The sequence below is a fragment of the Melanotaenia boesemani genome, chromosome 6 (assembly GCF_017639745.1).
Source record: "Melanotaenia boesemani isolate fMelBoe1 chromosome 6, fMelBoe1.pri, whole genome shotgun sequence".
In the NCBI taxonomy this organism is placed as follows: Eukaryota; Metazoa; Chordata; class Actinopteri; order Atheriniformes; family Melanotaeniidae; genus Melanotaenia; species Melanotaenia boesemani.
The window spans coordinates 13,106,338-13,116,954 of NC_055687.1; the positions used below are offsets into that span (position 1 = coordinate 13,106,338).

Consider the following 10,617-nt stretch of genomic DNA (forward strand, 5'->3'; position numbering starts at 1 on the left):
AAGCATGTGGAAACAGACAACAGTGTACACATGTATTTTTACAAACTTGTCTTAACACATGCTTAAACTATTTACATACCAATGCAAGCTTTATGGTTAAGCTGAATTACATGAATTAATAGCATGAAGTTGGGGTTGACTTTCTGTTCCTTGTATGTGAGAGGCCTTCCATGACGTTGCTAGTGCAAACAACTGATCAGTCTTTCTTTCCTTTAAAATATTTTTCAATTGTGCATCTTTCTATCTGATCCTAACAGTTTATTTGCATTAATAGTAAATAAGGCATAAGGTCTGTGTGTCCTTTAAAGACATTCTTCACCAACTTTAAAATACATAATGCAAATATAAAGCATTTTATCCACAGTTTTTGGATCTCTTGTGTTGTTGAGACCTCTGTGTTCAAGATTAGCTACAGGCTTGGATGCGTTGTTGAGCAAAGAAAGCGCTTTGTAGTCAAGAGTGAGCCAAACAAATAATCTATGTCTGTGTGCATTTGTATGTAGAAACACCACTGGCAACTGCATATGGTTAAAGGGCTCAATGCCGGCACTTATTGCCAGCCCTTTTGAGTATGAACAGAGCTGTAACAAGGAAGAAGCGAAAGCTGAGACCATTGAGCTGTTAGAAAAAGAGCCTTATTTGCTCCTTGAAGGCGATCTTTGTGTGTGTTTTAGCTGCAAAATGACAGAATGTGCTTATCCTCAAAATTATTTAATGATCCAGAGAAATCAGGACAGTTCATTCCAAAAGAACACTTTTCAAATATAATTACACACTTATAAAATAATTGCATCTTTCGAATCAGAGATACTTCACATTAGAGAAATTGTTGCATCAATCACATCAGGCCAAATCACGCAACAGCAGTTCCTTACTGTCAGCCCCTTGTCTAAACAGCCAGGGTATCTGTGTCATGACAGCCTATAATTTGCCTTATGCTAGTTTAAATGAATGCTTTAATAAGGGTTATCTAATGCATGCTAAGTGTCATAATCTTGAATAGAATTGCTGCGTTACATTGGTGTCATTGCTTAGCTTTAAATGCCTCAGTGATCGCCAGTACCTCTGACATGGCCCACAGCCAGAAAAGATGAACGGTATCGGTGGGGAGGAATTTTCTCTTTGATTTCATATTAGCTTGAAAAACCCATGACTAGTTTCTCTCAAAAACCATTCTCCAAGATTTCTTTTTATATATTTCATTTCACCTTCTTTCTGCTCCATATAGAGGAGAAGGGATTGTGTATGTATTGCAGCTTCTTTCATTATCACTTTTGATATTTTTTATGCATTGCAGCTTCAGCAACTTTGCTGAGCTCGAGTGGCTGGGGGTTAAACAAGTTTCACTCAGGGATTCTTTGATCACTTTGGCCATAGTGAAGCACAAATTTGAGACCCATTTAGTGGAAAACTCATTGACCACATGCACTCACCTGCAACATTTACCTTTTGTAGAACCTCTTGTATTTCTATGTATAAAAGCCACTCTGGGACTCTTAGTTTTGAAGTTCCCCTTTTGAGGCAGCTTTTATGTGCTCCAACTCCCAAGCAAGAGTTGCTCCTTTTGCTTTAATTACAGTAAGTACAGCAGACCCCCCAGGCTTTTTTAAATGCATCAACCAGCAGAAGAAAAGAAGAAAATGCTAATTAGTTCCATAATGTTGCTGACCACGCGAGTTCCTTAGCACTGCTGAGTTTTATTGACATAAGAAGGACAATAGGAATCTGTATTCAAATGATTTGCTCTGCCCTCATGTTTGGGTGCAGCTGCTGCTGCACAGACTGCTACCTACCACATATTTCAGTGTGCGTTTCACAGAGTGACATTAAACATCACAATCAATACTTAGTGTATTAAGACCTGTGTGATTTTATTATTAGGTTGTGTTTTGCTATTTTACATTAGTGAATATTTAAAAAAAAAAAAAAAAAAAAATAGGTGCATTTTTCATTTCTGTCTGTATGTGTGCACACATCAACTCCCAATCCAACATTTCGGTGCAATTCAGAAAGCATCTAATGCATTTTATGTTACAGAGTTGGGAAGCTGCATGTGCATTTGTGTGTGCGCGTGTGTATGTGTGTGTAAGAGAGGGAGAGGAGAGAGTCAGAATCAGGATCAATACTATTGACCTGTTTACCTTGGTGCCGAGCAGCTCGGGCCAGCTCTCCGGTTTACCACTTGAAACATTAAAACCAGACTATTAGTAATACTTTGGTCTTTCTCTTTACTGATTGGACGGTCTGTACTGGGGCAGTCCACCTAACACACATGAAGACGGAAGGAGGGGAGCTGTGAGAGGTGGAGGGAGAAAGGGGGTTAAAGAAAGAGAGAGACCCTGAATCTAATCCTCTTGACTTAAAGCCACTGGGTTTTGCCCATGTCTCGCCGCTTGCCTCTAGACCTGATGTGGTCACTCAACCCTATCGAGCTGCAGGGCATTGTGGTCCGCCCGTCTCTGCCACACTCACACCCCTCCACCCTCAGGCGCTTTTGTGCTCCCGGCTTCCCACCTCTTCCCCCACCACTCCTTTTCTCATCCTCCTCCACTCCACCAAAACAGAATTTCTTTAAATGCTTAATTTTCCCCCCTTTGGCTTCCTTTTTGCAAGTGCTCTCTCACTTGTTTGTCCATCGATTTTTCATCCTTCTCCTGCCACTGCCTTCCTCCGCCTCCTTCCCGTCCTTCTCCTCCTCCCTCTCTTCCTCCTTCTCCCCCCACCACCCCAACCTCCCAGCTTTTCATCTGCATCTCCCCAGTCTCTCCTGCTCTCCTCTGCTGTTGATATAAAGTGATTTATTTATTTGTTTTAAGCTTGTTGCCCAGGTAATTTGTGGTAGGTAATGACTTTTGGTGAATCTACTTTGGACTCTTTGAATTCTTTTTCTGACCTTTGCATCATCCAGACCTAACTCTCTGCACACCCCTTTGTCCTATTTGCTCTCCAACTTTTTTTTTCTATTTTCCCTCTTCTCCCTCTCTGTCTTCTGTTTCTGCCCCTTGCCAGTGTATTTTTAATTCCCCTAGACATTGGTATATGCTTGTGTGTGTGTGTGTGTGTGTGTGTGTGTTTAAATGTCTCTGAAGCTATCCCGAAGAGGTGATTGACACCTGGCCCTCTGCTGTAGAGGGTTCTCACTCCATCACCCCCTTCACTCCCTATTCTCTCCCTTTCTACAGCCATCGTTTGTGTGTCAATTGAGACATTAAATGAACAGTATAAGACTGTGGGAGAAAAAACATGTGAGGCAGTAACTAAATATAGTCTAAATTTTTACCAACAAGCATAAGGTGATATTTTACTGAATAACTGTATTTGACTTAGCTTTCCTGAACTGAAAGGATAAAGAAAATCAGAGGGCTATTTGGTGTATGATCATGAAATCTCTATGCAATTCTCTCTAGCCAACAGAAGCAAAACTTGAAGAAGAAGACACACATTTCTACATACAATGCTTCTTTTCTTGTCCTTTCTTCTATCTTCTCCTACACCAGGGGGCAAACTAAATAAAAAAACAGACAATGGCAGGAATCTGGAAGAAAAGATGCAGAATATCTATTGGAATTAGCCTTGTATATGTCTCAACATACAAACCTGTTACAAGGAGGCGCTGTCACCTGGTTGACGAGATTTATTAAAATAGTACACAGCGTGAAAAACACAGATGCTTCGTTTAAGTATGTTTATATATAAAAAACTTTCCTGCTTATGCAGACAAATTTTAGCTTCCTGAGATGCTTTAACAAACTGAAGAAGGTATTTCTAATTATAATGTAATATGTAAAAAAGGCAGCGATAACACTCAGGATTGTAATGAATGAGTTGTTCTTGCATGCAGACTGATGGATAGATGTCCCTATGGGGAAACCAGCTGCCAAGTCCAACCAGGAGGGGACAGTAGAGAGCAGGCAGACCACGTCTGCCTCCCCTTTATTCAGGACAATAACTGGAAAAAAGACTTTTTAACCTCATTATATCTGACAATTGAGGGAAGAATTCAGTGTAGAGGAGTGCTTTAGAAGAAAAAGATTATAGATATTTTATTTTCAAAATCATGGCATACAAGTTAGGGGAAATTTTTTCTGTCATTATTTAAAAATATTGTCAATATTACAGCACATAGACATACAGAGACATACTCACATACATTCTAGGAACTTCCTTCTGGCATAATCCAGAGGTCATGGCAGAATCCATCTCCCTTAATCATGCAGATGAACATGACCTTGGCCGGCCTTGGCACCTGGTCACATCAGCACCCTTATCCAGTGTTGCTTTGCATCTCTGATTGTGTTAAATCTTGTTTCCCTATCATCAGCAGACACTGGATGGACAGCATCCTTCTCTAAGCACATCCAGAGAGGGATAATTGCCAAGACCTTTAAAAGCCTTTCAGAAAGAAACGGGAAAATCAACATAATTCAGATGAAGGGGAATATCGGAGACATAAAGTAAAGTATGCCAGGCAACAGTGGGTGGGTGGGAAGGTGGGGGTTGGAAGTGGAAAAAAGATGCAAGACTTTTAAAACGGTGGGTCCTTGGCATTATTATGATGATGCGCTTAGCCATGCAGAGTGGGCCAGCTCATTGGAGGGCCCCTAAATGAAGAGGCTGACCTTCAACAAGCCCTCTCTCTGTTCATTAGCCACGTGGTGCTTATCTACAATAATACTGCTGTGGAGAATATGAGGCCACTGGGCCCTACCAAAGTCAGCGATGCACTACAGGTTGAAAGATGAGTGTCTGAAATTAGCTCAGGGTACTGGACTTTACCCTCTCACCCCATTCTGCCTCAGCCTCCCAGATCAGCATTAGAACTTCATGAGTGGAATCATAAGAAAAAAATTTTTTTTTTTTAAAAAGTGTGAGAATAAGGGCATTTAATAATACCCAAAGTTTGAATGTAAACTTGCATCCAATTCTATGTCCAAAATATATTCATACATACATACTATGACACACTCATCCTAGACATGATTTTAACCTTTAGCAGCCTGAGTTTTTAAAGTTTTAAAGGTGTACTATAAATGATGAAAAAATGTTGAATATGAACCAGAGTTTATGATTGTAGTAAAATTACTATACAGCATATTAGATGCTATACCATATATGTATATTAGAACTCAATCAATATGGATTTTTTTGAGGCTGATGTTGTTTCCGATATTTGGCAGAAAAAGATTCCAATAACCGATTAATATAACTTCTATTTTATTTATTTTGTTTTAAATTGGCATTGTGAATTTTTCTTTCTATGGAAAATGCATTAATATAACTACCAGTTGTACTAATTAATTTATCTTTAGATTTGAACCATAAGTGTATGCTATATATAAGGAATATAATGAGTAAAGTTACTGGCAAAAAATTATTTATACAGCCCTTGGATGCCTTTTAATGTTAAATCACATTTTCTCTACTCCATTATTTTCATGTCTATAAAATCATGGCTCATATGAACCAAAATAAAAACCAGAGACACCTTTCTCAGATGTCAAAACATGTAATGGAGATCTGGCTTCATTGAATCCACAGTCCTCACTGCTGTCAGTAATTACAGCAGTAATGGTCACAAATAGTCTGACACTTATGTGACTCCACAACACACACAATAAGTTGCTGTTGTTATTACATTATTATTATTTTATATATTATTTTTTGACAAAGTAAAACTAAGAGTGACAGGACATCTGCTAAAGGGTATGTTCATCATTTTAACTTTTCCCCATCTCTCTGCATTCACATCCTCCTTAAATGCATCTCAGCATACAACTGACAGAGGGATGAACGCTAGCTTTATACTCTCAAATATTTTGTTCACTTAAGTTATTTCTGTGGTTATTTATTGGCTTTGAAAGCTGTTATTGATCATAGGCATAAACATGGAGATGTTATTGCTAACAAACAGACAGGGAGTAACTTTAGCTAGATTAATGCAACTTTAGCAATGCACTGTAAATGAAAAGCATAACCAACCTTATGAAGCTCGGCTCACCAATATGACACATGGAAAAAAGAGTTAAATCGAAACTGGAGACATGTTGAGTCATTCTTAATTTCGCAATGTTGTCGTCAAGCTCTGCTATGCCCACCCCTGTAGTGCTGCCTGGATGTAGCTAGTGTTGTAATTACTGACAGCAGTGAGAATTGACGATTCAGTTGAATCAGAGCTCCATCTAGTGGACAAACAGCACAACGACATAATTATGCACGACTGACATTTGACAACATTTACCGTTTTATAAGAAATTAAGACAATATTGGCATTTAATCTGGAAAACTCCGGTGGATTATGATTATTTTGAAAAGAGTGATAATCTGCCGATTTAATTGGCTGGCTGATCATTCGGCCGGGCTCTAATTCCGTACTTCAGAGGTATTATATGTGTGTACATGTTTGTCTTTTAAATGCGATTTCCACAAAAACTTTTAATAGACCTCACCCAGTACCTCCCCCACCCTCTCCTTCCTACTTTATATTGAAACATTTTAACATGTCTGCCATCTTGGGGAGGAAAGTGGTAATATGTTTATGTTCTCTTTCTGGCCTGGTTCTTGTTGCAATTTTGCGACTGTAGCGCTTAGAGAGTTAATTGTCATAATTTGGCTTATCATTACTCCTGTAGACTTTTTTTTTTTTTCTGGACAACAAATTTACACATTTTAATATATTGTGAATTTTCGGAAAGTATATATAATAGGCCAAAAATGTAGATTTTCATTTGAATTTGGTCAAAGGTCTATTAGCAAGTTGCACTTTGACCAGATGCTTTTGGCTGCCCATTATCTGGGAGAACTCTTGTTTGACATCTGACCTTGATTATTGGGAATATTTTTAGTACTAGGTTGAGGTTATTGCTTTCTTTGGACTTCCCTGTAAAGCATGTTGTCCACATATCCCTTGGTAGGGTTGAGGTCAGATCACTGTGTAGGCGATTTCAAAGCAGCCTGCTTTATATATTCCACATCCAGTTTTGGTATGTGTTTGTATCACTGCTTACTGGAACATCCAGTTGTTTCTGAGTTTCTACAGTTACGTTGATTTATTTGGCTTGTGAAGAATTTTTTAGATCATCCTCCAACTGCTCCACAACATGATGCCGTCACTTATATGTTTAACACTTGGTTTTGGGACTGAATGCCAAACATTAACTCCTTCAAACAGACCTGTATTCATTTTGACTGAGCAACTAAATCTTTGTAAAGCTTAAAAGTGTTCATGTAAAAGCAGAGGCCTCTTCCTCTCTGCTATTGGTGATGTATAACTTGCTTGATTGTTGACATTGGTGCTCCAGCTTCTTGTAAGTCATTGTAGACCTGTGTTTTGGTGGTTCATTGGTTGTTCCTCACCATCTAAACTAATTTTCCCCAATATGTGTGGCCTTTTGAACCTTTTCCCAAGATGTTTTAAATAAGTTGCATCTCAAAAGAACTTTTAAGTGTGAGCAGTTGTTTGAATTGACTAACAGTCATTTGAACTGACTAAATCTTTAGCTGTTTTGGAAACTGCAAGAGTCTTCCCTGACTTAATCCTCTATTGTATTTCTTTTCCTTTGAACTGTACGTGTGTCTATTGCAGTTTGAAAAACTATGGCTTGAACTGAAATGAAATATTTAAAGCTCAAAAAGACCAATATTTAGTTTGTTTTTCATTTCCAGACACAAATGGACCACACTATACCCCCATTAAGGTAGCTGGCTCAGTATCTCCATCGTAGTATGATGGTTTGCACTTAGTTATCGCCACAGGACAGTGAAGATAAAAGGAAAATGCTATGATTTTCTCCAATAACTGTCTGGCAGCTCTGTGTCACACTACATCTCAAAAACCTTCCCCCTCCACTCTTGGTGCTTTGGGTAGAAAAATGCAGCGTTAGAAGGAATACAGAAACAGAGTTAGTGAAAATTAAAAGGCTTTAGATCTCTCCATATGAATGAGTGCAGGCCAAATTCAAACACAGATACTAGGGTTAGGAGTGGGTAAATAGATGAATAAAAAAACAGAGTTGGGGGGCAGACCCAGAACATGGTCGATAATGTCAAAAGCAGATGACAGATCTAAAAGAATGAATATTGATCTTTAGAGGGCCTTTGCTCAGGCGACCTGTGGGAGGTCAGCCCATGTAATTAGACCAGAGGAGGTCTAATGGAGGACTGGGGGTGCGGCTGATGTTGGAGGAAAAGCTGAAGTAAGGAAATATATTGGAAAGAGGTTTGCACATACAAAGTATACTAAATGCTTATAAATGCCTAAATTTGCCACAGCTGTTATTTATATTTTCTTATAATTACTTGAGTTGTCTTAAAATTTCACAAGATCTTGTTGTTCCCTGTAGTTTTATCAGGAACTATTCCAGTCTTGATCCCCAGTAAGTGGGGAAAAAAATTATATAAAGAAATTAGTACTGCGCCAGTGGGTTTTTGTGGTAGGAGCTGAAGTGGTAAATGTGGGCTCAGAAAGACATGGATAAGGTGCTGTTTATTGGAGCGGGCTGACGGGGGATTAGAGTCCATACAACCCCAGGCAATAGACACTGCTTCAACAAAGTCCCGCTTGATGATGGCAGTTAACTCTTGCTCTAAATTTTGCTTTCTCTCTCTCTCTCTCTCTGTCCATCTAGATCTCACTTAAAAGTATTAATACAAACATGAATCTTGAGGGAGTGTGTGTTGTGCACATAATAACTCACATGGATGAAGATAAATTCAAACATACACACTTAAGCACCAAAAATGGTCACATATACAAACACATTAAGGCATGAAGACCATATGCAGACCCACACACACAGTTACATGCACATCCATGCACTCTTTATCTGTCTGGCTGGGGATAAATGCAGGCAGCAAAGACTGAATGTGTGGATGTAATCTGTGTATCATTGACTTTATCCACTGCAGTACCACTGCTGATTTAGAGCCCCACAGGTAATGGGCCCCTGACACACACACATGGAGTGCACCATGTAGTGAACCATGCCAACAAGCTTTGTACTCTCTGAGATGTTACTACCCACTGGTTGACCCTCACTTCAGACGCACATATGCACACATGTTTATGTTAAGAAAAAGAAACTCTCAAGTGGTTGTGCTAGCTCCCACACACACACAGAGATACACAAATCAGCAGCAATGCAGTTGTCACCGCTCGGGGACGTCTCATGGTAAGGTGAACTCAAAGTGAACCTACCCCAAACATAAATAACATCCCCCTCTCATCTTTCTCTAGCCCCCACAGCCCTTCTTCATACCCTCACTCTCTTTCTCTCTTTCTTTATTTCTTTTTAGTCTTTTTCCAGTCTCTCCTTTCCAGTATTCCTCACTCTTTCTTATGAGTAGGCACACACAAAGTACGAGCATTAACACAAAGGGATATTACACATTCTGCAGCTAACGCTACCAACACATATAGTCTTAGAAACACCTGAGGTCATGCCTTGAAATACCCTCCTAGTATTCGGCAATTGTATGCCAGCATTATCACGGCCACTTCAAAGTGACTTTTAGAGGACTTCAGATTATATTATTAGATGATGTCTTAGATCTTTTTTTGGCCAATGCTGTTCTAACTTACCTACTTGTTTCTGTAACAGTATAGTCGCCTTGCCTCTAAGCAAAGTGCCCTGGAACACTACAGTATCACTCACTTCTCTCTCTAATAATCTACCTAACCATCTTTATAGCTGTATTTATTATAGAATTTGCCCCTCCTCCTCTTGATTGCTGTTGGTCTGTATGTTTGGTCCCCTTGCTAGCACTTTCTGTTAACACACAAGGCATTTATTGATAGGCCATTCCCATTAGTGCTGTTTACCTGTCAGGCCTCGCTGCACTAATGAGAGCGCTTTGGAAAGGAAAAATGAGTAGGAACGGTTAACTTCTAATGGATGTTTACAGCCTCCCTGGATAGTACAGTGTTCGCTACCCACCTCCACTGGTACTACTATCACTGGCCCCAGACCTGCTCACCAGCTAATTGGTACAGCACTGAAGACTCAGTCTGGGCCCATTTGATTATCATGGGATTAGGGTGAGAGCATGGTAAAGGTAGGAGCCAGATAAGTAGAAGGGAATAGTTGGTGTTAGAGAGTGGGGGTATGGGCCTAATCGATATTCAGCGATCAGAGACTTTTGAGGGGGCTGAGTGTAGACATTGGAGTAGGAGGTAGATGGGGTTTGAATGGGGTATGTACAGGGGTCATAACATCATGCCATTATGCCAAAAGCTTCCTTTAGAGCACTATTAGTGCTGGTGGTGAAGGGTAATTGTGCCATTAGAACTGTAAGTGATACTAAATGGTGCAGGTATGGTAAAGGAACCATTGTGTACAGTGAACTGGCAAGTGATTTAATATAAATCTCTGATCAGACGTTTTAATAGCTGGTGTATCCTTGGGAAAAGTGCCCATCATTGTTTTAGTAAGAGAGATTAGGTTAAAGATATCTCAGTCCAACCAAGTCAGTCTGCCTTACTCATTGAATTTGGTCCTAGGAACAGACCTAATTTCATTCATTTTATTTGAAACATTCTTTATGATCTAAGAAAAATATAATTTAAGAAAGTGTGGGCCAGTCTCTTAATGACACCCAAGGACACCCCTGTAAAAGAGTGTA

General features: G+C 39.5%; 1 long non-coding RNA gene across 1 annotated transcript; it reads right to left on the reverse strand.

Annotated features, from left to right (window-relative positions):
* Window positions 1–3,650: 3,650 nt before the first annotated feature.
* Window positions 3,651–6,089, reverse strand: LOC121642210. Its single transcript, XR_006010856.1, has 3 exons — window positions 5,980–6,089; window positions 4,147–4,392; window positions 3,651–3,931 (listed from the first exon to the last, which is right to left on the reverse strand). It is a non-coding gene; the product is annotated as an uncharacterized LOC121642210 (long non-coding RNA).
* Between the last annotated feature and the right edge of the window lie 4,528 nt (window positions 6,090–10,617).